Source organism: Choloepus didactylus, chromosome 17 (genome assembly GCF_015220235.1).
Source record: "Choloepus didactylus isolate mChoDid1 chromosome 17, mChoDid1.pri, whole genome shotgun sequence".
In the NCBI taxonomy this organism is placed as follows: Eukaryota; Metazoa; Chordata; class Mammalia; order Pilosa; family Megalonychidae; genus Choloepus; species Choloepus didactylus.
This window is the reverse complement of record NC_051323.1, coordinates 61,807,638-61,834,299: the sequence shown is the minus strand read 5'-3', so window position 1 is coordinate 61,834,299 and position 26,662 is coordinate 61,807,638. Positions and strand designations below refer to the sequence as shown.

Below are 26,662 nucleotides of genomic sequence, written 5' to 3'. Positions count from 1 at the left end.
TTCATTTTTATACAAAATACTTAACTTCAAGCACATAGCTTTTGTGGTTGATTTCCTTCCTTACGGCAAATTCCTGGGAGAGTAATATCTAGCTCAAAGGGTGTGAATATTTTTATGGATTTTGATATGCACTGTCATACTACTTTCCTAATGGAGTGTATCAATTTACACTGCCACCATTAATGTACAAATCTCAAGTGTCACCACAATCTGACCAGCACTAGATATTACATTTTATGTTAACTTCTCCATATTTAATAAAGTAAATTGATGCTTCAATGTTGCTTTAATCTGCATTTATTTGGTTATAAAGATGAGCTTTTTTCCTTGAGTGTATAGGCCATCTAGAGTTTCTCTTTTGTAAATTACTTATTCATATTGTTTATTCATTTACCTATTTGGGTCTTAATATTTTGTTTTATATTTTTGAATGAATAATTTATAAAATATCTGTATATACACTTGTCATGATTGATAAAAGTATTTTTCTAGCCTTCTGTTGGCATTTCATATTAGTTATGATTTTCATTATTTGAAAGCTCCAAAAATATTTATTTGTTTTTGTCAATCTTGCTGACTCCTTCTTTCGCTTTGAAACTGAGTAAATTATTTCTCCACTGATCTGTCAAAGCCTCATGTTGATTTTCTTGTAGTTTTGCCCTATAATTTGTCTACTTATATATAATTCTTAGTTCAATAGGAGTTTTCTCTTGTATATGATATAAAGTATTGATCTAAATAAATCACTTTCCAAGTTTATTACCAGTGGTACAATATTTATTAAACAAATCTTTAAATTTTCACATATTACATTTATATAGTTTGATTGAATTCTGGATTTCCTTTTCTGCTGCACTGATCTATATTTCCATTTTTGTGATAAAATACCTTGTTTTAATTATCTCTGCTTATTTTTCTTGCTATCTCTGGTGTCTATTATATTGAGTGCATATAATATGTATTCAATAAATCTTTACTGACTTGTATTAAATTTAGAGTATATACTAATACCTGCTAAATTTAGATCTAGTGCATTTTTTAACGTAAAAAAATCAATTTATAGGGCTCTTTGCTGGTTGATTAAGTCACACCCAGGAATCTTTTTTTTCTATTATCCCCAGAGATTTTTTTTTTTTTTTTGCATATTGCCTTTATTTTCCAAAAAATGCATTTTGCTGATTGTCTTTGGCTACTTTGTCAGAAGAAAAATATGAACAATTTTAGGTTTAACAATACAAGAAAATAACTACCTCTGTTCCAAGTGACACACTTTCTAGTAGAAAGAGCAAATTTTCATTTCAACTAAAATCTGTTGTCCTTAGATTGTTCTGTCCATAACAGCTCACTTCTAACTACAGAAACTGCTACAAAAGGGACATAAAAGCTATTCCAAAGCCACAAGGAAGAGAATTGAATGTGTGCTTTTTATCTCACTAAAGTAGGTCCAGCGAAGCTTATAAATTCTGGTGTGCCAAATTCATATGTTGTATGAAACAAAAATTAAATTTCTGGATCCTAGCAAACCATTAATTTTGCTATGAATAATGGTGAATTAGGCCAAATATATTGTTCTCAAATTAAATTCACCTGTGGCAGATAAACAACTAAACTTCAATTGCAGATGAATTAGGTGGTGATGGTGGTAGTGGGTTATTTTTGTTCTGTTGTGTTTTAAAAATAGAAGGTGTAGTCCTTCACTTATTGAAGATTAAGTTTAAAAGCTTTATTTCCTTCTGCTGCCCCACGAGACTGCCATTTTGTACATTAATAGTACATCGATCAAATCAATGCTTGGTTGCCACAGCAAAAAATGTTAGTCCATCTCTTAAGAAAAGGGCCATGATTCACATGGAAGGTGACGACATGGGGGCCCACAAGGTTAGGAGGCAGACTTACGCTGAGGCATGCCACTGGCTGTCAGGAATGTCTGTGGCCGTGCTGCCCCCTTCATCCAGTGGTGGCCCAGAGGAGCAGGAAGCCGAGACCGTACGGGTGAGGGGTGGTGAGGGGTGCAGAGTGTGCAGTGGAGCCTGGAAAGAACTGGGCCCTTGCCCAGGGGATGTCCCTGGCATCTGGGAACCAGGCATGATGGGTGTCACTCACAGACCACAGGTTGGGGTACTGAGTAGAACCAGTAGGTAGACTGGGGTTATGGCTCATGGACCATTCCAAGGCTGGACCAATTGACATGAGATTGCAACATGGATAAACACACAGATGCAGATGAACTGCCAGCATAGATTGGACAGCTCTTCTAATGAGTATACTGACTGGGTGGGAGGTGAATGGTGGTCCCTCAGGGCAGGGTATCTTTCACAGCCATGCCGTGGAAGAGGACCTCCAACCCGAGGGTGGGGGCTGGCAGGTGGACAGAGTGGTTTGGTGCCTGGAATAAGCCACCCTACCTCATCGAGAACACCCAGCTGGCTGGTTGTCTCCGGGATCTTCAGGCACATCTTTGCGATAGCTTCTTTCCTTCGCATCAAGGAAAGCTTTTGCAAACGGGTGGTGTTTAATTTTAAGAGCTGTCATCTCCTCCTTCTGGTAAGCTGGCACCGCTATGAACTGGGTCTCAGGAAAGGAATGGCTGGTGATCATCCACTGCAGCCCCCCACCCTCCCTGTGTGAATGATGAGTTCATATTTATGTAAGGAGACTAACAAGAGGTGCCCCCCACCATTGACTGTGTGGGCAAGTTTGGCTCTGCAGAAAGGGGCGGGGGCCTTCACGCAGGGGGTCCCAAAGTTGGGTGCGTCCAGGTGGATGCAGACGCAGCTGAGAACCTGGAGCTCGGCCTTGGCCCCGGCACCCACGCCCAGTTCACGTCCTGCCAGCATCCGCTGCCTCGAGGGCCAGGAAGAAGGTCCACATGGCACTGGGGTCCAAGCCGGACACGTTCACCTCCAGCACCGGGGACCTCCTCTGGGGGTGAGCTCCTGGAAGCACAGCCCCCGCTAGCTCTCCTCCAGGCCTGCGCACAGCTTGGGCTCTGTGGGGTCCCCCTTCCTGCTGCCCGCCTGCAGCTCGCTCTCCGCCGCGCTCAGCTCAGCAGATGATCCACGCGGTACTGCAGGTTCTTTCCCGAACTTTCGACGCCAGAGGAGCTCATCCTCCTGCCCGCCCCCTCCCTACCGGCCCGCCCTAAGCCCCAACTCACTATCCAAGAGCCACCTCCCAGCTGCCGCTCTTCCAAGGAAAGGGGAGCACCGACACGGGAGGAGGGCGAGGTCAAAGCTTTGGGGGAGAGGGGCTGAGGGAGAGAGGAATGGGGGAGTGGAGCCACTTGAACTCCCACAAGGCCCGAGAGAGTAGGTCTCTCTCCTCAAAGCAACTTGATTGCCTCCCACCCTCCTTCCTTGCCAATTCTTTTGAGAAGTGTGAGGAATTGAAATAATAGAATATAAGAGGAGGGAAGTTTCCAGAATTCTCTCACACAGGCATGATCTCATTTTCAGCCTCCTGTCTCCCTTCAGGTGGGCATTCTCTTTGTGTAAGGCAGAAGAAGCTCAGAGAACCCCACACAGCTCAGACCTGGATGGCCAGGCTCTGGAGCCACTGTTCTTAAAGCCCCTGATCTTACAGAGCCTCAGTTATCTAGGCAGCACAGCTAGTAAGCCAGTCGGTAGTTTCCGGCTGGCATAATGAGATCCGTTTACAAGCAGCACTCCAGCAAGTCTGAGGCACAGCACGACTCCCACGCCAGCACCAGATCTCACCCAGCACACGGCAGCGTTGAGGGAGCCCGGACACCGCGTCTGATGTATGGCATACCCGGGCGTGGGGCCCACCCGAAGCTCTGGTCACTGCACTTCAGAATGCAGACCCAGCGGCGAGCCTGAGTGCCAGCACAGAACAGGACTTGAAAACACAGGCATCTTGAGCTGGCCACAGGGTCACAGGCGGAAAGGCAAACAAAGACAGGACTACATATAGCAGCTGCAGCTGGAAAGCAAGAGCCACGCCTGACCTGTGCATGGCATACAGAAGCCCTCAGGCGGAGCGGCAGGTGTGCCCTCTTGCTCCTTCCCCCTCTTCAAGCACCCCCTTTTCCCAACAGGCACCCCCATCTCCAGCAGAGAAGGACTGCACAGTGTCACTGGCAGAGCCGTGAGCATGAGTGGGTTTACCATCCCCAATCCAAGGAGTTACAACTTAAAATGGCAAGTCGGCCTCCGGCTTGGGGACAAGACTCTTCTGGGTCCTGAGCTGATCCTTTATTTACTGCTGGGTTGTCTGTCTTTGTTCAGTTCTGTCGGCTTAGCCAGATTGGAAATGGTTTTGCTGGAAAAAATTATGGTGCTGTCTAACATGATGTAACAAGATGTCATCTTCTAACTCCAACACTTCAAATGGATTTACAGGAAGGAGGAGGGGAAAAAAAACAAAGCCCCAGGGAGCACTTGACTCAGATAAAAACCATGGGGTTTTGTTTATGAATGTCAAAAAGCTGCATGTTATTTTACTTAAAAGAACACAAGAACAGACTGGCATTTCAGGGGAAAGCAGAAGAAATGTGCTACACAGCCCCGAGGAAAAGTTTGCTAAGAAAATTTAAACTAATATTCATTTCACATCACACACATACACAGACACACTGCAAACCTTACATAAAAATGACACACAAAATGTGCTACAAAGACCACACACACATCACAGACACATACAAACACAAACCACAAAACCTGTCCAAACATCACCCAGACACAACACATACTTGCCAGACATCACAGATGCTTCAGCATCACCCCAATGACCACCCCACAAAGGCAAATACACACATCATTTTTAATCTAGCATCTTATAATCCCTGTGCCGCTGAGCACAGGAGTGAACATACATTCTGGGTGTGAGCTTTTCTGATAAACATCTGCTAGTCAGTCATGAGCTTTTCCATGCTCTCTATTATGAAAAAGCATAATGGAAAAGACAAAGTGGAAAGAGAGTGAAAGGTTTTGTGGTTCTTTTTAGATGTACAGCGCTTCTAGAGAGGCACCTTGCAACCCAGTCCTAATGTAGTGCAGGGAAGTAACAGGTGCAAGAAGGATATGATGGGGCTCCCTGGGTTGTTTGTGTTTCCTGGAACACTGTTACCTAATTTCTGCATTCGAAGTAAATTCTCATGTGGTCTCTGGAGACTGTTAGAGATCTTGGCTACACACACACACACACACACACACACACACACACACACACACACACACACACGTTGAAAATGATGACATAATAGGAAAGGGAAAGCTAGGGCAACTTGTAGCTCCTTTTCTTTTCCATCCCTCCTTACCTATCGGTAAGCCAAGGTGTTGGAGAATGTGCATGTATCAGTAAGTGAAGTAAAAACACTTGGACTAGTTTTCTGCTGTGTTTCCACCTTTCTGGTAAAAACTAAGTATGTATCTGTGAATGAGCCATGAAATACAAATTATGTAATTTCATGATTACACATAGAGTTAAATGCCCTTATATTTGTGTTTAAAACTAGCACTGCACAAAATAAAGATGAATGGTAAAGTTCATGCTGATAATTTTTACATGCAATTTTTTCTTAGGATGACATTAAATAGCAAATCAACAGGGAAAAGGGAGAAGCTTTAAATTTTGGCATCTTTAGTGGCATTTTCCCCTGCATTGAACAAAAGACCCCACATTTCCATCTCACACTGGACCATGTAAATTAAGTACCCAGGCCTGATTGTCAGTCTCTCCCACTAGTGCATAAGCGCCATGTGGGCAGGCATTTTATCTGTTTGTCATTGTTGTATCCTAAGCTCCCATAACAGTGCCTGGAACAAAACAGGCTTTCACTAAGGTCGAATGAAGACAGAATTAGTTAGAACACCTGGCACATACCGCATATTTCTTTCTAGAACAAGCCTGCTTGGTCAAATTGAGTTCCAACTATGTCTTCATTCATTCATTTATTCAACACACGTTTACTGGGCATGCTGTATGTGTCAAAGACAACTACACCATGGTCCTTGGTCTGATTATGTTCTAGAAATGGAGAATGTAGCTCTAAAAGGATAAGAGCAAGGAGGTGTCAAAGTAGCTTGAGAGAACTATGTGCAGGGTCTGTCAGAAGGCTAGTCAAAAATACCTCGAGGGCTTTGCAAAGATGCTGAGAGCAGGTAGCACTGGACTCCCCAACTGGTTTTCTTACTGCCCAGACTGTACATTAGGAGACTCAACTTCCTCACACTCATGATTCTCACTGCCACTTCCATGACTTGGTACATGGTGTCCATTCTGGGAGGTCCTCTTCACGTCTCTAAATCTCTTTCATCCTTCCAGGTGTCCACACTGATCTCTCCTGTCTCTAATTGACCTGAGTGCAATTTAGCCCTTGAACATGCACTGTTTTGAATTGTTCTCCCATTGATTCATGTTTATAGATTTAACCACCACTACCACCCCCCAAGGTGGTTTGCGAGCTGCTGGATTCACCTGCATTATATCTGTACATCACACAGTGTATGCCTAGTGCATGCATCATGGTGAAATCATCTGAACTGTAGTGAGAGATGCAAATGGTCCCCACCCTACCCAACCCCCAACCTCCACTCCAGTTGGTAATATTTAAAATCATAGGCTGGAATTTGTCTGCCTACTCCTCTAAGGAAAAAGAAGCCAGCCCTTAAGTCAGCTCAGACAGTGAGATTCTCCAGTTCTTAAGGGCCCCATGTGTGACGGTGATTGGACGGAAGGCACAATGTCCTACCCTTTCTACCAGGAAAGGGGTAAAGAGTGAACCCAGCCTCCAAGGCCCTGGTGTTTAAGCCACTGGTCTAAAGTAGAAGCATCTGAGGCAGGAGAAAAAACAATTAATTAGCTAACCAAAAGCAGTTTCCTCTCTGACTAGCCTGAGCAGATGGTCGTTCTGGATTCAGTTTTTCCACAAGAATCACAAAGAATGCCAAGACAACAAGTCAGGCCGGCAGCCTCCTCCTCTTCCGAGCTTTAGTGTGCCTCCTCCCACCAGGGGTAAATACTGAGTGGTCCGTGGGTTGTGCCCGTAATGAGAATTTACCCTATGCTTCTCTGTTCACTGGGTCACAGTGGCCCAGGTCTTGAGGCTCAAAAAGTGCCACTTCACACAGCACAAGGCTGGCCAGCTGATTGAAGAACACAGCTGGTGAAAGAAGTGATCGAGATGAAACCCTCAAAAGTAAACTCTGAGGAACTAGCAGATTCATAATGCTGCTGTGAGCACAGGTGAACTCAGGACTCATTTCAATTAAATTGAACAAATATGTATTGAGCATTGTGATGCTTAATTTCATGTGTCAGCTTCGCTAGGTTATGGGGTCCAGTTGTTTGGTCAAGCAAGCTCTGTCCTGATAATTACTGGGAGGGTATTTTTGTTGCAGGATTTCAATCATTACTCAGTTGATTGCATCTGTGGCTGATGATATCCATAGTCAACACAGGAGTTTGCCTTCAACCATGAGAAGAGTCCTCATCCAATCAGCTGGAGGCCTTAAAGCAAGAACCGATGATTTCAGTAGTCAGAAAGAAGAATTTCTATCTCTACTTCAGCCAGCCAGCTTCTCCTGTGGGAATTCATGGTCACCTTCAACAAGTTTCCAACTTGTGGTGGGCCCTGTGGAATTCAGATTTGCCAAATCCCCTCAGGTGCATGGGCTAATTCCTATAATAAATCTCTTATTACTTACATTACATGACAATATTTATATCACTTATTACAGTCGGTTCTGTTTCTCCGTGGAATCCTGACTAATATACAAGCATCTATCGTGTAGATAGCTGAATGTATAGGGGAACCCATAACATTTTTCAGCTAGGAAAACTAGGTGATAAGGGGCAGGAGAAGTTGATGAGCAGGAATGTGGCCTCTGGGTAAGGTTGCAGGATCTGGATTTGATCACTAGTTCTGCTGCTTCCCAGATGCCTAGCCTTGGACAAACTACTGTAACTCATTTAAACCTCAGTTTCTTCAACTTACAATATATGAGGATTAAGTAATGTATTTATAAAAGCTCTTATCCCAGTTAAGCCAAAAGTGTTCAGTATCTGTATTATCATCATGGTGATGATGATAAAAGGAAGAGGTCCTTTATTTTCTGTGGGAAGTGGGAGAAGTATCTGTTTGCAAACGTGTCTTTTTCCCAACCTTAAGTCTTGTCTTCTTCCATGGCAGAGTTTAAAAAAGGAGTCTTATGCTTTGTGGTCACCTAGTAAATATTCATTGGTGATGGAGATTCTGAATTATGTCTTATGTGACTTCAGTGAGGCCACTGAATCCAGTTATTTAGTCAAACACTAATCTCAGTGTTGCTGGGGCAGTATTTTGCAGATGTGGTTAACATCTGTGATCAGGTGACTCTGAGTAAAGGAGATTACCCTCGATAATGTGGGTAGACCCCCGTCTAATCCAGCAAAGGCCTAAAGAGCAAAAACTGAGGTTTCCCAGAAGAGAAGAAATTCTGCCTCAGGACTACAGTATCAGCTCCTGCCTTGCAAATCTCAGACTGGCTAGCCCCCACAACTGTGTGAGACAACTCCTTGAAATAAACCTCTCCCTCTCTCTCCCCCCCCTCCCTCTCCCTCTCCCGTCTATCTATCTACTGCTTTTTCTTAAGAACCCTGACTGATACAGACAACAATCAGCTGAGAGCAGAATCTGGAAAACACCACCTCAGAGGTATACAGATTTCAAGTCTTTGTGAAATTGCACATGTTTAATTTCCAGAGATTAAAGAGGCCAACGGCTATTCCAACAAAGCTGAGGTTCATCAAGCAATTCCTTGGTGTCCTCACATGGGAACTTTGGATCTCAGAAGCTGAGGTCCTCGGTGCCATTTGGCGGGGTTACCACTAGTTTCTCTGGGTTGTCCCTGGCTTTAGGGGCTCCTACATGTGTTCATGGACACAGTGATAAAGGACAATACGGTTCTTTGATGGAAATGGACCAAGACTCTGAATGTGTCTGATTTTCCAATGTCTCACAAAATTTTCTAGTTCCTCGTCCAAACTACCCATTCTAACCCCTCTTTTTTCTTCATTCCTCTTTGTGCAATTGGATTTCCAATTTAGCTCACATGCTTTCCCCTTTACCCCAGCAATGTTGATCTCCACCATTTATTTGCATTACACCACATCTGCCTATGCCAACCCTAGTGACTAAATAAAATAAATTGTTTTTTTCTTATTTAATTGCTTTATCCTTTATTGTTGCTTTGCCTTTGCTATGACTATGCAATCAGGACATTTGGATATGATACAATGGCTGTCCTTGTCCAAAGGTAATAAAATGTTGCTCTCCCAAATCTCTTTGTGGCAGTTCATCATCAACAATCTCTTCCTACCTGAAACATTTGGTTTTATTGCTCCCCTTTGCCTCCTGCCCTTAGGCAAATCCATGCTCTGCTGGTGCCAGTTTTCCTCCTGCCCCGACCTTAGAGACCATTTTCATCTGAGGCTCTGGGATGTGACAGTTGCAAGGCTAATGCTTCACTGAGTCCCTGCCTCCTTCTGGGCAGACACCCTCAAATGAACTATAATATTGGGTTTGAAATTTCCCAGTGTACCCACCAAGCTTTATCTCGATTGCTGAGCCCAGGCAATAACAACTCCATCCTCTTTATCTAGATCCAGAGCTGTCTGTCTTATGAAATGAATCCTCTGCAGTATGCTATCTGAGCCTTCCATCTATTCATCACTTGTAGAATTGCTTTTGTTTATGTTCAGGGTCTTGTCTCATGTTCAGATGCTCTCTGATAGGATTTTTTTTTTTTTTTTTGGTGTTGTTTATGTAATGCTTCAGACTCTGGTGAATCAGGAAAGAACTGTTTGATTATTTCTTTATCAATGATTATTTACTTATTAACAGAGATGATGAGAAATGATGGAGAAGTTCCATACCTTGTACTCTGATTTGATTTTCAGAAGTGATGCTTGATGCTTTCATCCATATACAATTGAAATAAGTGATAATCCCAACTTGCCTTTTTCTGCGTACTCCTTTCAATTCGAGGATTCTCTTGGGTCTCAAGAACTAAGTAGCAGACCGTATTTGTATCACATCAGAACTCAAAGTTCCAATACTGTCTTCTTTTCCCCATGGGGGTGTTCCAACACAGACTTGGACTTCCCACTTCCCTAAATCAAATTGAAGCAATGGTAAATTTGGAAGCCCCCAAGCATACTCTCTCCTTCCATAATCTCTGTGTGCTGGGACATGCCGTGTACTTCCTGTGAACCCAAGAATGTTAAGAAACAATATTGCATGTACATATTCAAGCCTTCATTATAGAGAGCTCATTCTCAATATGAAAAGTTTCTGTTTCCAGGACTCCTTGGATGTCATTTTACTCTCAGCTTTAGTCTCCTGTTTTGGAGACAAGAGTTTAGAGTTTGGAGGAGTGGCCATGGAGTACAGGGGGTGATTCATATGGAATTAAAGTGAAACCAAGAAGTGACTCCCATGTTTAGGTGTTTTGAAAACCTCAAGGATAGTGATGTCCTCAGAAGTTCTGCATAGAGTTCATTAGCAAGCAAAACATTTCCTCTACAGTTTCTTTTGAAGTTGTTTTTTCTTAGTCCCTTCAACTTTTTCCCAACTGGTTCTCTCACTGGAGAAACACTTGGGCTAGTGGGAGGGAAGGGACAGGTATATTCGGTGAGATTTTGTCCTAATAAAACTCAATTTCGAGTGCTTAGATGAGGGTAATAATAGAGTCTGGTCTTAAAATTATAAAGTAATATAAGGTAAGTCTGGCTCCACCACTTACTGGCTGTGTGATTTGGAGTAAATCACTTAACCTCTCTGACTCTCAGTTTCCTCATCTGTGAAATGAGACTTTTCTAAAATTTAAATGAAATAAACCTTGACACATGGTACATTATCAAAAAATGCTATCTGTTAATATAACTACAACACAAAAATATGAGAAAATAAAGAAGAGCAAAGCAATTCCTAAAGAACACATTTTCCTACATTTCCTCCTAAACATCTTTCCTAAGTTTCTTTTTTTTTATATAATTGTAATCATGCAATTTGTACCCTACATCTTTCCACTAACAGTGTATGCTAAGAATTTTCAACATTGCTACATAGACTTTGTTCCAGTTTGCTAATGCTGCCTTTTTGCAAAATACCACAAATGGATTGGCTTCTGTAAAGGGGTTTTATTTGGCTACAAAATTACAGTCTTAAGGCCATAAAGTGTCCAAGGTAAGGCCCCGACAACAGGAAACCTTCACTGAAGGATGGCCATTGGCATCTGGAAAACCTCTTTTAGCTCAGAAGGCACGTGGCTGGTGTCCGTTTGCTCCCAGGTTGCGTTTCAAAATGGCCTTCTCCAAAGTGTCGCTCTTGGGGCATTTTGTCCTCTCTTAGCTGCAGCTCTTCTTCAAAATATCATTCTCAGTTGCTCTGAGGTCCTCTGTCTGTGAATTCCTTTATAGGACCCCAGCAATCCAATTAACACCCACCCTGATGCGCAGGGTAACACCTCCATGGAAATTATCCAATCAAACTTTTCACTCACAGTTGATTGAGTCACATCTCCATGGAAACACTCAATCAAAGAATTCCAGTCTAATCAACACTAATACATCTGCCCCCACAAGACTGCATCAAAGAACATGGCGTTTTGGGAGACATAATACATCCAAACTGGCACAGATCATAACCAAAACCATTTTGACTTGGCAGTGCTTGCCTACCAAGCAGGAGTAAACCACAGCCAGGAGGCCAGAGCACTTGCCCGATCCCACAAATGTAGGATGACTAAAGCAGCTTGGGTTGTTTGGTTCCAAACCCTCCTGGAAGAACAGTCCTGACCTTCTCAGTGTCCACCCATTCCTCTAGCATTTATAGAGTAGGTACTGTTTTAGGTCCTAGAAATAAAAAATCAATAGAACCAGAAAACAAAAGATGAAATACAGTATGTCCGGCACTTTGCCAGAGATGCACCCAAGATGCCATGAGCACAGGTAGAGGCTCACCTAGCTCAGGGTGGAGAGAAAGCTTCCCGGAGGAAGGACACTTTTGACGTCTTACTTTTCATCTCTTTGGCATCTTAAGTCCCTCCTTGTCATCTTCTGACCATATGTTCACCCTCCTTGACTCCATTCTATCCCTTTGGGCCTCTGGCCCTGCGGTCTATGTTGCTTTTCCCGACTTCTGGTTTCCATGACTGCCTGTCCTTTCCGTCCTTCCATCCTTCCCATCATGGTTGGCCAGGCCTCGTTAACTGCAGCTGGGCAGGTGACCAGCTGGACGAATGAGCAGTCCAAGCCATTCAGTCAACAAATGTGTCCTGAGTTCTTATATGCACAAGAGTCTGTGCAAGGGGCTTGATGGGGGTGGAAGGATACAGACATCCTGAAATGAAATGGTTCCCTGTTTGGGAGGAGAGAGGGCACATTGACACAATGGAAAACTGTAACAGCCAGCCAGACTGTGAGCATGGCTTTGGTGAAGACAGAAACCAAGGGCAATGGGAACACCAAGAAGACAATAAATGATACAACCTGGTTGGGAACAGGGTAGGTGACGAGTAACGAAGCTTTACATAGAAGGAAGATAGGAGAGTGTTCAATGGCTGGGTTTTAGAGCATGAGTAGAATTTCACAAAGTGAAAAGTATCAGGGAAAGACATTCTAGAAATAAAGGTGTGAAAGATGATGGTGTTGTGGGAGGACAGTTAATTGGAGTGACTGGAATATTAAACACATAGTGCTAAAGGCAAAGGTGAGACACCTGTCAGCCTCCAGGTGCCCTTGCTCCAGGCTGTAGCTCAAAGATCCTTTGCAGACATGGAACAGCCCCAGAGATGGCCACAAATTGATACTTGGGGGTCCCACCTCATCAGTGACATGGTGGGCTCACTGCCCATCACTGGAAGCCAATCCCTTCAGTTGTCAACCCCCACCCACCTCAGAGAGTTTCCAGTCAGTTTTTACTGCCTCATTATTAAATAGCTACAGGCAGCCAAGAATCACCTGACATGTGAGGAAACCTCTCATAATAAAAAAAAGACCAAATAAACAAACAGAAAATATGAACTAGGAAGAAAAAAGAGATAATTTAGGGAGTAAGGGGGAAAATTCCAAGAAGAGATATGAGAAGATATTTTATCTACAACACAAGAACAAGGTTGCAATGAAAAGGAATCAATCGCAGAATAAGCAACAGCTCCTGGAAATTCGAAACAGATGGGAAAAAATTTCAATGGAAGCTTGAAAAAGAGACTTTAATGAAATGTTTCAGAAAGTTGGATAAACAGTTAAGAAGACAAAGAAATGTGAAAAAATAAATTTGAGCTTCAGTCTACAAGGCCAACATCCGATAATAAGAATTCTAGTAAATAGGTTTGCCAGATTTAGCAAATAAAAATACAGGATGACCAGTTAAATTGGAATTTTAAATAAATGATGAATATTTATTTAGTGTAAGTATGTCTGAAATATTTCATGGGATATAGTTTCACTTAAAAAAATTATTGCATGGGACATATTTACACTAAAAAATTATTCATTGTTTACCTGAAATTCAAATTTCATTGAACAGCCAGTATTTTAGCAGGCAACCCTATGAATAGAGAGAACAAATAAACTAACAGAAAGGAAGGTACCAATTAAATAATTCAATAACATTTCTCAGAACTGAAAAACATAAATTCCACCCAAAATTAGAAGGATCCATTAAGTATGTTGAAAGATGAATTTTAAAAGGACCACAGAATGGCATTCTGTAACTGGGGAAATTAGAATATAATTGGTAGAGTTTATAAAATACGGTGAGGAAATTATTTTTATCTTAGAATTCTGTATCTAGCCAATCTACTAATCAAGTGAGGGCAAAATGAAGAAATACTCAGAAATGCAAAAATTCAGAAAGCTTACCTCCTACATACCCTTTGTTAGGAAGTTCCTGAAATTTGCTCTACCAAATTCAGAAGTAAACCAAGATAAGGAAAAACACAAGATCCAGGAAAGAGTGGATCTACCTCTAGAAAGCCACCAGTAGAAAATGCAGGAGGGCTGTGTGCCAGGGCTGGCCTGAAGCCAGGGCACTGGAGGACTCTCCAAAGGATATCACCAAAACAAAAGGGGACCTGATAGTGTGGCTTCTGGGTTAGATAATATGATGGAGTACCTAAAAAGGGAATTAGAGATTTGCTTATGGAAAATCATAAAACTGAAAAATAAGGCATTTATAAAGTCAGTGAACTACTACAAAGCTGTTCAAAAAAGGAAATGTCATTTTGTTATACTATCTGTTGCCACGTAATTATGTAAACCCTAATTATTGATAATACTAAAAATAGAGATGGGAGGATAGGAAGAAGGGAGTCGGGAACTAAAAATGTAAAATCCTCCCAGGTCAGGAGACTTAATATTGTTAAGGTGTCTGTTCTCCTCAAATTGATGTACAGTTTCAATGTAATCCCAGTCAAAATCACAGCAGGATATTTTGTAGAAATTGAAAAGCTGATCCTAATGGAAATACAGAGAACCAAAAAGAGCCAAAACAACGTCAGAAGAAAAGGTCAGAGTACGAGGACTAGTATTACCTGATTTTAGGATTTATTATAAAGTCATAGTGATCAAATCCATTTGGTGTTGGTGTAATGATGATGACCAGGTCAACCTAACAGAATACAGAGTCCAGAAATAGACCTACACATAAAGGAACAAAGTTGCAAAGGCAATTCAGTGTGAAAAGGGTTGTCTTTTCAACAAATCGGGCTGGACCATTTAGATACCCATATGCCAAAAAAAAAAAAAAAAAAAAAATTAACTTTGATTCATACAAAAATTAACGCAAAATGTATCTAAGTGAAACAATTATAAAAGTTTTAGATAAAACACAGGAGAAAGACTTGGTGACCTGGGGTTAAGCAAAGATTTCTTAGAACTGTGAAAGTATAATCCACTGAAAGCACAAACTGATAAATTGAACTTCATCAAATTAAAAAAAAAAGCAAAACACCTACTCTTCTAATGACACTATTATGTGAATAAAAAGACAAGCAACAGACTGAGAGAAAATCTTTGTAAACCATATGCCTGGTAAAGGTTTTGTATCCAGAATATAGGAAGAGGTCTCCAAACTCAATAGTAAGAGAAAAAAAAAAACCCAGTTTTTAAAATGGGTAAAAGAACAAACACGTCACCAAAGAAGATGTAAGGATGGCAAATAAGCACATGAAAAAATACTCATCATCATCATTAGCTATTAGGGAAATGCAAAGAAAAATCACAATGAAATATCACGACGTTAGTATGGCTAACATTTAAAAAGCTTAATCATACCAAGTATTGGTGAGGATACGGAGGAACTAAAACTCTCATCCTGCTGGAAGGAATGTAAAATTGTACAGCCACTCTGGAAAACAGTTTGACAGTTAAACATGCACGTATGATACAGATGCTCTGGTTTCAACAGCTGTCTCCAAAACGTCTCTGGGCATTTTCTCTCTATGCACCTCTTAGCTTTCTTCAAAATGTCTCTGCCTTTTAGCCTCTCATAGAGGACACCAGCAAACTAATTAAGACCCACCTTGAGTGGGTGGGGTCACATCTCCATGGAAACAACCTAATTAAAAGATCCCACCCACAATAGGTGTGCCCCTACAAGACTGGATTAAAAGAACATGGCTTTCCTGGGGTACATAATAGGTTCAACCTAGCACCCTCAACCCCAAAAATGTTGGAGATAGTTGACTCTGGTAACCAGGACTTGAGGTGGTGGAGGTGGGGGGAGGGACAGGGGTGGTAGGGTATTGGTGGGAGTCAAGGGAGTGGCTAATGTTTTTCATTATGGGCTTCTGGTTCTGTTTGCTTTTAAGTTATATGCAAGTATTACTTGCTCTTCACAAATATTAAGAGAACATTTTAAATAAGAAATTTTATAATTAGATAATTGAAAATCACTCTGAGTGGCATTTTTGGTGAATGGACTGTGAAGAAACACAACAGAAACAAGGGTGCCAGTTTGGAGGCTTCTGCAATAATCCTGGTGAGAGGTGTTAAATGAATGTAGAAGATATCTGAATTTAATCTCTCCTTGTCTGGTGTATGATGCAGGTGAAACTTCCTCACTTCTCTCTCAGTCTGAATCCTGTCACTCTCCTGCAAGCCCCCGTCCCTGAACCAGCCATGCTGCGTCCCCATTCTGCAGGGCTGTGTAGGAAGCACGTGCTGACCTGAGGGGTGGACATGTGGGCCCTTGGCAAAGGACACTGCAAGACTGGGGGGCAAGGTTCTAAGGCAGGGCGAGGAGACCTCCTGGGGTCTTGCTTCTAGCTAGTTGCATTCCTGCCGTTACCAAAAACCTAGCCTAGGTTCATCTTTACACAAACATTGATTACGTGCCTACTACCTTACCCACTTGAGGGAGGGTGAATGTCTGTACTCTAACATCCAGAGTCTGATCCTGGAAGCTGGTGGCTTCTGGTCATTTTCATAGCATTTTTGACAGTTGCCCATAGTCTCTGTTAATCAAATTCTTCCCTTCCTTTGAATTCCTACATTCCTTTCTTGCCTGTATTGTTGACGTTGGCTGTGCGGATGGAATTTTCCAGTTTCATAGGAACCATAGCAGCTTTAGGGGTACAGCTGCTCAGTAAACCCTTTGTTTCCATTACGGACTGAGCCCTGGAGCTCTTGGTGCAACAAACATTTTAAAGAATGTAGGATTTGTCTCAAAGCCGGGATTACCACTACACTCATTGGCTGCAGGAGCCCCTTGCATTGCTGATTGATTTGGGCTGCTCTGATTTATGTCGCTCAGCTTGTAAATAACTGGAAACAACTGAGCACTGCACTAGTGCACACTTTGGGGGATCGGAGAAATAATAGTGGAAGATAACCATATAAGGCAGCAAGATAGTAAGTGGACAAAGCAGGTTACAAATCACTAAGTACAGGATGACCCCATTTTTCTAAATATGCATGTATGTGTGTGTGTTCACGTGTGCGTGCGCATGACACATAACTAAGAACATTAAATAGTGATTCTCCTAGAGTGAAAGATTTATGGAAGAGCCGTACTTTCTTAGTTTTCACTTGTCTGGTTTTTACAAATTCTTAAAAGCAAACATGTTATTTTGTAATAATAAGAAAAACAAGTTATTTAAAAACAAATAAAAACAAGATCCTGGGCAAAGACCATGTGTTTTGTCTGAATTCCACATACCCCCTTCACGTAGGGCCAAGGACTGGCCTGGCTAGTGGGGTGCCCAAAGAGCTGCAGGTGGGCAGTGGAGGCTCCCCACACTATTGAGTTTGAGAGCTCTTCATATATCCTGGATAGAAGCCTTTTATCATGTATATGGTTTACAAAGATTTTCTCCCAGTCTGTGGCTTATCTTTTTATTTGAATAGCAGTGTCATTAGAAGAGCCAACAGATTCAAAACCCATACAAGAAACCAAGTCCAAAGTCATCAGGTAGGTGGTCCAGAGAGCTGCCAAAATGAGGGACAGAGGCATATATTCAAGTGGCACCCCAGAGCCAGAAATCCAAGTGCATTCATTCATTCATCCACTGAGCACCTGCTTTGGGCCAGGCACTGTGCTGAGAACCAGGATGATGGGAGCCAGGGCAACCAGTGAGGATCCCTTGTAGGTCCCATGGCTCAAGGCTTGCTGGAGGGGTCTGGGATGTGGGTCAACCAATCAGGCTTAAAGATCCCCAAGAAAGGGGGTCCCGCTTGGCTCAGATTAGGGCAAAAAGTGCTGTTGCAATAGGGGTCTGCTTACTACATGGGACCCTCTCTCCAGTCTCCAGGCATCATTTTCAGTATTTATCTACATTTCCAGTTGGATGGAAAAACCAGTCAGCTAGGATGATAGGTTTTATTTCCTAAAACTTCTTAAAATTTTGTAAGCACAAATGTATACAGTACTTTTACATCCATTATTATCACAGTGATTTTGTGAGTAGGATAAAGCAGGTACTATTTTGTTCCCTTTTCGTAAGAGAGTTTGAGGCTTAGGGAACACAACTGCCCATCTTTACACAGTGGCTGGGCCAGGACTCAGAGCAATTCTGAACTTTATTCCAATAGTCTTTCCACTATATTATCTCATACTTATTTGTTCATTCATCTTTTATTTATCTAACAAACATTTACTGAGGACCTAGTGCTGGGAGGCACCATGAAAAAGGCTGGGGATTCAGATGCAAGAGCCACGTACTCTTTCAGCTGTCCCCCTTAGGGCTTGTCACTGAGCTATTGCAGGGGTGTCCGGTACAGCAGGTGTGAGCCCAATAGTTACTTTCTACTCTCTGACCTAGAACAATGGTTCTCAATCCTGAATGCACTGAGAATTGCCTGGCAAACTTTTTGGAAAAATACCAGGCACCAGGCCCTAGCCTCTGCTGTTTTAAAAGCCCTTCAGGTGACTCTGATGAGTAGCCCAAGTTAAGAACCACTGTTCTTGGGAGTAAGAACAAAGTGTGACCATTTCAGCTACCTTAACAGAAGCAGCAGAAGTGGCAAGTATCTTAGCTGGGCTGTTCTGAACACTGGTCTTGAACCTCCAGTGCTCAGAGGGGTGGGAATGGTGGTTTTGCCATGGGATGGTCCAGGATAGTGGGTGTTGATCCACAGCTTGACTTGCACTGAAGAAAAGAACTTTTTCTGAGAATAAGGCCTTTGATTAGCTCTCCATCATCACTATTGTTTTCTGAGTTTTTAATATTAAAGTAGAGGTATAGGGATAGAAGAGGGAATTGAGAAAAGAACCAGAAGGGGCTTAAAGAGAAACTTATCTGAGCTCCAGCTTTCGCTAGCTAGGAAATTGAATCCCAGAGAGGGGTAATGACTTGAAAAAATTAGAGAACAATGCAAAACAGGACATGATTCAGTGCCAAAGTATGGCCGCGGGCCAGTGTTGCCTACTCTTAGTGCTTTTGAGGACTAATGGCTCTCCTTGGGTCATGGTGTACTAGCACTTTTTTTCTAGGTTGATCAGCATTCGCGTTTTCATCTCCCCAGAGGCATTTAGTTAGTGTAAAGTCATAACAAAATTAGATAAAGAGGGACAGGAGAAGGAAGAGGGAAAGAGAAAGCAACTTCCATTTGCTAAGCGTTTCCTATACGTCAGACCTGTGCTAGGGCTTCACAACAATTAGGCAAGGTAGAAACTATTTAGTACTCCATTTTACAAATGAGGAAACCAAGGCTCAGAGGACTTAAACTAATTTTCCCCAGATCACAAAGTTGTTAAGTGGGAGTGGAACTTGTTCATGTCTGGCTCTTTCTACTATATTCACCATTTACAAAACCATCAGTATCAACCTGTTTTTTAAACAAGCAAGCAAATAAACTTTATAGTGGGTAGCTCGCCTGCGGGTCTATGTATTGGACAGTGGTTTATGGTGACTGAGGATTGAAGCATCTGTGATGCTCTCCTCTTGTTTCTCGTCACACTTTTGCTTCATTTACTCTATTCCTTAAATTGATTGACGTGATCAACATAAACTGAATATGATAATCTCTCACACATGCCTTGGGTTGGAGAGACAGAGAGATCGAGAAATAAGCAAAGAATCCCCAGTGAGCTCTACAGCATGATTGACAAGCCCACTGCAGAGCCCTCAAGGAGAGGGAAGCCTCGGCAGGAAGTACCCATGAGGGATTCATGGGAAACTGGAAATGTGGACCCTCTATCAAGACATTTCCAACTTATCCAGTAATGTAAGACACTGTCTTCAAAATGCACAAAAACATAAATGTCAGAAACGTGGATGAATTTCTTCTTTTGAGGAAACCCTGCTTGGTCTCTTGACCAGTCGGGAGTATAGTTCCATTTCATTGGACCACAAAGGACCAAGCATGGCCCATCAGTCAAAAGGGTTTTGTGACCTTGAGCACAACAACATTATTCATATCACTGTTGGTAGCTACCGGGAAGCACACGCTTGCTTCCTGTTGTTTGTTCATGACAATTGTCTCTCATCACTAGGCAACAAAATGAACCAGCTTAGATTTCTGAGAGACTGAAATAACACATTTATGTCTGATCCGTGCATGTTGCTTTGCACTTTGGAGCCTGGGACTTTGAGAACTGAGAACACCTGAAGGCAAAGCCTATTGACTACCTGTTGGCTCCATTTGCTATTTATCTCAAACATGTCTCTCTCTCTCTCCATCTCTCTCTATAGGAAAATATTGCTTTTCAAGTTCTGGAAAACAGAATATGCTCCAGCTACCCTTTCCCCTAAGGGAAGGAAATGAGCATTTATTGAGCACCTACCATGTGCCCATAGCCCAAGGGGCAAGTATTATCATCCCCATCAAAGAGAAAAGAGGATGAAGGAAGGGGCCCTCCATCCCTGGCCCAGGCTTCTGTGTTAGATGATCTGATTTGGGCGTGCATCTTGGCTACCCCACTGCCCAGTTCTGTAAACTTGGCCAAAGGCTCTGAGCTCATTTAATGTTTTAAAGCTTTATTGAGGTATAATCGATGTACAGTACACTGCACATATTTAAAACATACAATTTGAGAAAAGTAAAGTATGCCATTTGATATATTTTGAAATAGGTATATCCCCATGCAATTATCACTGCAATCAAAATATTGAACATATCTATCACCCCTAAAATTTGCTTCATGTCCCTTGGTAATCCCTCCAATCCCACTCCTCCCAACCCACCTCTGCCATCCCCAGGCAACCACTGATCTGTGTTCTGAGTGTGGGAGGCAAAATAAAGGCCCCCAAAGATGTCCTCATCCTAATCCCCAGAACCTGAGAACATGTTACCTTATATGGCAAGAGGGACTTTGCAGATGAGTCATCCCAGTTTATGCAGATGGACCCAAGGTGATTCCTCACAGAGGGAACAGGGAGGCAGGAAGGTCAGAGGCAGAGAGGCAGAGGAGACCATGGAAGGGGCTGGAGCCGGCGAGAGACATGAAGATGCCACCCTGCTGGTTTTGCAGACCCAAGGAGGAGCCAGGAGCCAAGGAATGCAAGCAGCCTCCAGAAGGGCATGGATTCTGCCCTCTTGTCCTCAGAAGGACCCCAGCCCTGCTGACTCCTTGATTGCAGACAAGTGAAACCCACTGTCGTTGGCCAAACAGTGGCCCCCAAAGACACCCAGGTCCTAATCCCTTTAACTTATGAATGTTACCTTATATGGCAAAAGGGACCCCACAGTTGTGATTAGGTTAAGGATGTTGAGAGAGGATAAGATTATCCTGGATTATCCTGGTGGACCCTAAATGTAATCACAAGTATCCTTATAAGAGGGAGGCAGAGGGAAGTCTGACTACAGAAGACAAGATGAAGTGATGTCAGAAGCAGCTGGAATGATGTGCTTTGAAGATGGGTGAAGGGGCCATAAGCCAAGGAATACAGGCAGCCAGCAGAAGCTGAAAATGGCAGGGAAATGGATTCTCCCTTCAGTGCCTTCAGAAGGTATCTGTGTTCCCGACTGCTTGACTTTAGCCCAGTGGAACAGATTTTGGACTTCTGGTATTCAGATGTGTAAGAGAACGAATTTGTGTTATTTTAAGCCACTAAATACGTGGTAATTTGTCATAGCAGCAACAGGATACTAATGCACCAAGTCTCAGTTTTACATCCATAAAATTAGAATAATAATATATTACTTCCAGGCTGTTTTAGTTTCCAAGTATGCTGAAAGCAGATACCATGAAAAGGGTTAGCTTTAAACAATGGGAATTTATTAGCTTGCAGTTTGAGACTGTGAGCATGTCCAAATCAAGGCATCATTGAGGCGATGCTTTCTTCCTGAAGACAGGCTGTTGGTGATCATTGGCTCCTCTGCCACCTGGCAAGCCACATGGTGGTCTCTCCTTTGCTTCTGGATTCCATCAACTTCAGCTTCTTACTCCTGTGGCTTTCTCTTGCTCGCTCTCTCTCTCTCCATAACCCCCCCCCCCACTCCCTCTTCCTCTCCCTCCCTCTCTCTCTCTCTCTTTTTTTTCTCTTTCTATTCATTTGATTTATAAAAGACTCCAGTAACAGGATTAAGACCCATTCTGCGTGAGGTGGTTCACACCTTAACTGAAGTAGGTCATTAAAGGATCCTACTTACAATGGGTTCACACCCACAGGAATGGATTAGATTTAAGAACACGTTTTTCTGGGGTATATACAGCTCCAAACCAGCACATGGGTTTATTAAAATTAAATAATTTCAGTTTAGCAGATGCAGTTATTTTCCTATAATCCCTTTATTCCTTTCTTGTCAACCCTGAAAGCATGAGGTCTTTGTTGTAACTAATTTATGTTATACTTCTAGAGGTAGCTGATATTGGCAGGGAAACATTTGTTTGCCTTGTACATGCTCTAGTTGGAAGACTACGGAAGATATGAGTCTACTTTAGGGAAGGACAGTAAGACATGACCACTTGTAGGCCAAGACCAATAACCCCACAGAGCTGGTTCCTGGGTGGAGAGGACAAATGGGTCAAAAATCACCGAGGGAAGTAGATTAGGGACGAAGGGCTTCTGGATGGCCATTCCAGACAGATTGTGTGGACATCAGGGGTAATTTAGTGGGGATCATAAATAGATGTTGAAGGAATTGGAACTGGACCTTAAAGATGATTACAGTTTAGAGAAAAAACAGGGAAGTGGTAACAGACATTTCTTATTGGAAGATAGCATAAGTAACTCCTCAGGGGATAATTAAGTTGAGATTTCAACTGCAGCGTAGGATGTGAGAGACCCTGTTGGTTGGCTACTCAATCGTTATTCCCAAATCCCTTTTCTTTTGCCAACTTCTACTACAGAGTCTAGAAAGTCACACACTTACTTTCCCACACTCCTTACAGCTAATTGTGGCCATGTGATTAGGCAAGAAACAAACAGCACATTCAGAAAGAATAATTGAAGAGAGTAGAGGGAAGGGATTATCACAGAGGTGCAATCAGGGTTAAGGGAAATCAGCAGAGGATGACGAAACCCCTGGGGGTAGGTGCAGTAAATTAGGCTGTCACACAGTTGGCCCTGGTCTGAAGGCACAAGGGGAAGGAGCACTTCCCAGAACCCAGGGAGAGCTGACTGTAGGAGAGGAGTATGAAGCCACTGCCCACTCTGATGACTCCCGCCAGTGCCCCCCACTGGTTGAACCCTGCCAGAGACAAAGGACCTGGGAGCCAGGGGATGTGAGCTGGAGAGAGCAGCATAAAGGGGGTGTGGAGCATGGAATCAGAGGACCAAAAAGTGAATGATCAGAATTAGATTCTATCGCTCATGGTGTTTAAATAAAATTGTCACTTCTAAGTTACATTACTACCAAGACCCCGAAACTACCAGGGACACCACTTACTTCTCAGAATATTGAAACCTTCGATTCCAAATGCCTTTTGAATTCCAGAATATCACTGGATGACTGAGAATATACCAAATCTCAGTTACAGGGGTTGTTGCAAACAGGGAAACCATAGGCTTGAAGAAATAGAGCTGGTAGCTCTGGGCCTCCAGGTGTGTATCTGTAGCCTCCACCAGCGTTGGGCCAAATGTTCCTTCCACTTATTACCATTGAAGGGCACTTTTCCAATTTTACTGGCAGCAGCTTTCTTGGCTCTTTTTTGAGGTCTGTTATTGAGCACGTATTTTACCTTATTAGTATCACATCTTGAAGAGGAGTGAAGCAATGCTTGGGCCCAGTGAGTACCCTTATAATAATAAAAGTTCAATAAGGACTTGGGTTTTCCTGCTTGTCCTCCTGTCTCCCTGAGCATTGCACAGAGTGCCCCATTAAACACAACTGTTAAATTGGTGGCTCATACAGATGAATAATGCATCAGCTGTGATACTTCATTGCAGAAGTCAGGAATGGTTCAGAAATTTGGGGGAAATTACCCTTCGGGCAGCAGAGCAGTTTACCACCATCTCATATGATTAGAGGTACATAAAGGGGCTTTCAATGCATTTCCCCCAAGAATACTCTCTTTTTTAAAGAAAAAAATTAAAAATATTAATACATATACCTGGTTAAAATTCAGACTATATAAAAGAGAATACAAGTAAATACGTTGGTTTACCCCAAGCCCTCTTCCCAGAGGTAACTACTGCCAAGATGTAGCCTTCTGCAGATATTCTAGGCACATATGATCATACATATATTCTTTTAAAAAGCTCACATTGACTTGGCATTTACAATTTGACTGTAGTGAGTTCTGTTGGTGCCCTCCCAGATGGTGCACCCACTGTCCTGCTGCTGGGAGTTTTATTTACACATGGCTCACAGGGGACTGGCTTCAGCCATAAGGGAGCTGCTTTGCTCAGGTGTTTATACAACTGTCTTAGTTTGCAAAGGCTGCTATGACAAATACTACACACTGGTTGAAATAAGCAACAGGAATTTATTGTTTCATGATTTTGGAGGCTGGAAGTCCACCATCAAGGTGTTACTTGGTTTCTCTCCTTGGTTTCCACTAACTTCTGATTTCTACTTCGGTGTCCAATTTCCTTTGCTTATAAGAACGTCAGCCACATTAGATTGAGGCCCACCCTCATTCAGTTTGGCCACAGCTTAACTAACAATAGCATCTTCAAAGGTCCTATTTACACCTGGGCTCACCCCACAGGACCAGGGATTAGGACTTGATTGTGTCTTTTGTGGGGGACGTGATTCAATGCCCAACACCATCCACAAGTGGCTGCAGTCAATAACTGATTGATACAAGAATACAAAGAGCTGTCCCCCTGACTTCAAGTTTGAACAACTGTATGGTATATTTAATTCATGTGCTAGAGCTCCCTGTGGATTCAGGCTGAAGCTCATCTCCAGCTGAGACCAAATCCTTAATTTGTCTCTCCTGCTGGATCCTACTGCTTTCATTCCCTTTCTCTTGAGTGCACTCCCTCAAAAATCATTTTCATAAGAATCCCTGCTTCAGGCTCTGCTTCTAGGAAGCCCCCGAGACAGCTGGTCTTAGGAAGCAGACTGAAGCTGGGTCAGTCATTGGCAGGATGGCAATGAGGACCTCAGTGGTAATGATAGGAGGATTATTGATAGTCCCTGGTATCCTGTGGCAGATTATTTCTGGTGAACTAGGGCAAGATAGAGGGAAAAGGGGATGCAATAGCTGGCATAAAGTCTCTGACACTTGAGAGGGATGGGAGAAAATTGTAAGTAGAAGGATTGTGAAATTGGATGGCTACTGAGAAGCAAGCAATGTGTGGGAGTCAGAAAACATCTTTGGCAGCAGTTAAAGAGATTCTTATCTCCTGCAGCCAGAAGGCAAAGATGAAGACCAGGCACAGGCCTTAACTGTAAGAGTGGCAGAACTTCAGAGAAGGCTGAATTCTCAGCTTAAGCAAGTCTCCAGTGCTATATTCAGGGCTTTGGTAAGGAAGGAGGGGAACCTGAAGGTTTGGGATGAGGATATCTTGGGAGAGATACTTGAGAAACTTAAACTCTTAGAATCTCCTGAAACTTCAGAGCTTGTAGAAGTGGGCTTCTCCTCCTTGTTGGAAGACAGAGGTTGCTTTTAACTGAACACTACACAGAGCTCCTGAATGTGGCAGGTGGTGTACAAGGTGATGCTTGCTCTCTTCAGAATCAGCTGCTGTCTCCCCTAGTTATTGACCTGACTGGGGAAGTTCTGAAGCAATAAAGGTTTATATGCCACAGGGGCTGCAGGATTTGTCTGGATATGGCTCCTGAGGGGGCTGGGTTAATGGGGACAGAATACAAAGCTAGATAAGGGGAATTTGTCAAATGGGACACACTCCCGTGATACAGTATCTAATACTATGATAAAATCCCTGGAAGCCAGTTCTTCTCTGCTGCTGGGATGGTTTTTGGAAGCTGGAAGAAGCAATGGCCACATTCAATCAAGTAGAGATGTAAGAAATGCCATGGCAGAAGGTTAAGACATAGGAATCAAGAAGCTCAGAGAAGCAAGCATGCTAAGATGAGTCAACCAAGTAAGACTGGAAAGCCTTCCAGCTGACACTGTTCTTTCAAAGGGTCTGGATGACACTGTTTATCAAGGTGATATTAAATGTCCTGGTGAGGGGGCTCGGGTAGTACTGAGAAGCTCAGTGGTGTTTGTCCTCTGTAGACCAGGGCGAATGGTAGAAGATGCGGTAACAGAACAGGCTCCCCTAGTAGGAATGGGGATGACAGGATCCCAGAATTGCAGAGATTTAACTGGGAGAAGCAAGGGTGACATAATTTCCATAATGGGTAGCAAAATTGAAATGGCATCCAGGAGGCCTGATCTATAAGGATCTATGGAGGTGGCTAGTAAAACACAGTATTTCTAGAACAAGATAATTGGGCAGCCAAAAAGGAACTGCTTTAATATATAATCAGAAGAGATCAAGAAGGGATGAGTAGAAGGGTAGGATCAGATGCCACTCCTGTGGAAAGCCATTATCCCTCGCCAGATTTTGAGACCTGAGTCGGTTCTCAGATCTAGAACCCGTGGACTGAAGGAGAGGTGGGGTGTCCATGAAGAAGGCAAATGCATATAGTAGTGATTTCTTCAGACTTTCTCCAAAGTGATCAGTGGTTATTTATTTGGGTAACCATTCACTGGGGAAAGAGGAATACTGTGATCTTTTGGGGGATGTTGAATACGTGGCTAAATTGATGGAGATACCCAGCATTATGGCCCACCAGTTAGAGTAGGGTTATATAGGAGTCAGATAATAAATGGAAACCTGGCCCAGGTCTGTCTCCAGTGGGTCCCCTG

The 26,662-nt window shown here is 42.8% G+C and overlaps 1 pseudogene; it reads right to left on the bottom strand.

Annotated features, from left to right (window-relative positions):
• Positions 1-1,892: 1,892 nt before the first annotated feature.
• LOC119512942 lies at positions 1,893-3,109 on the bottom strand (annotated as a pseudogene).
• Between the last annotated feature and the right edge of the window lie 23,553 nt (positions 3,110-26,662).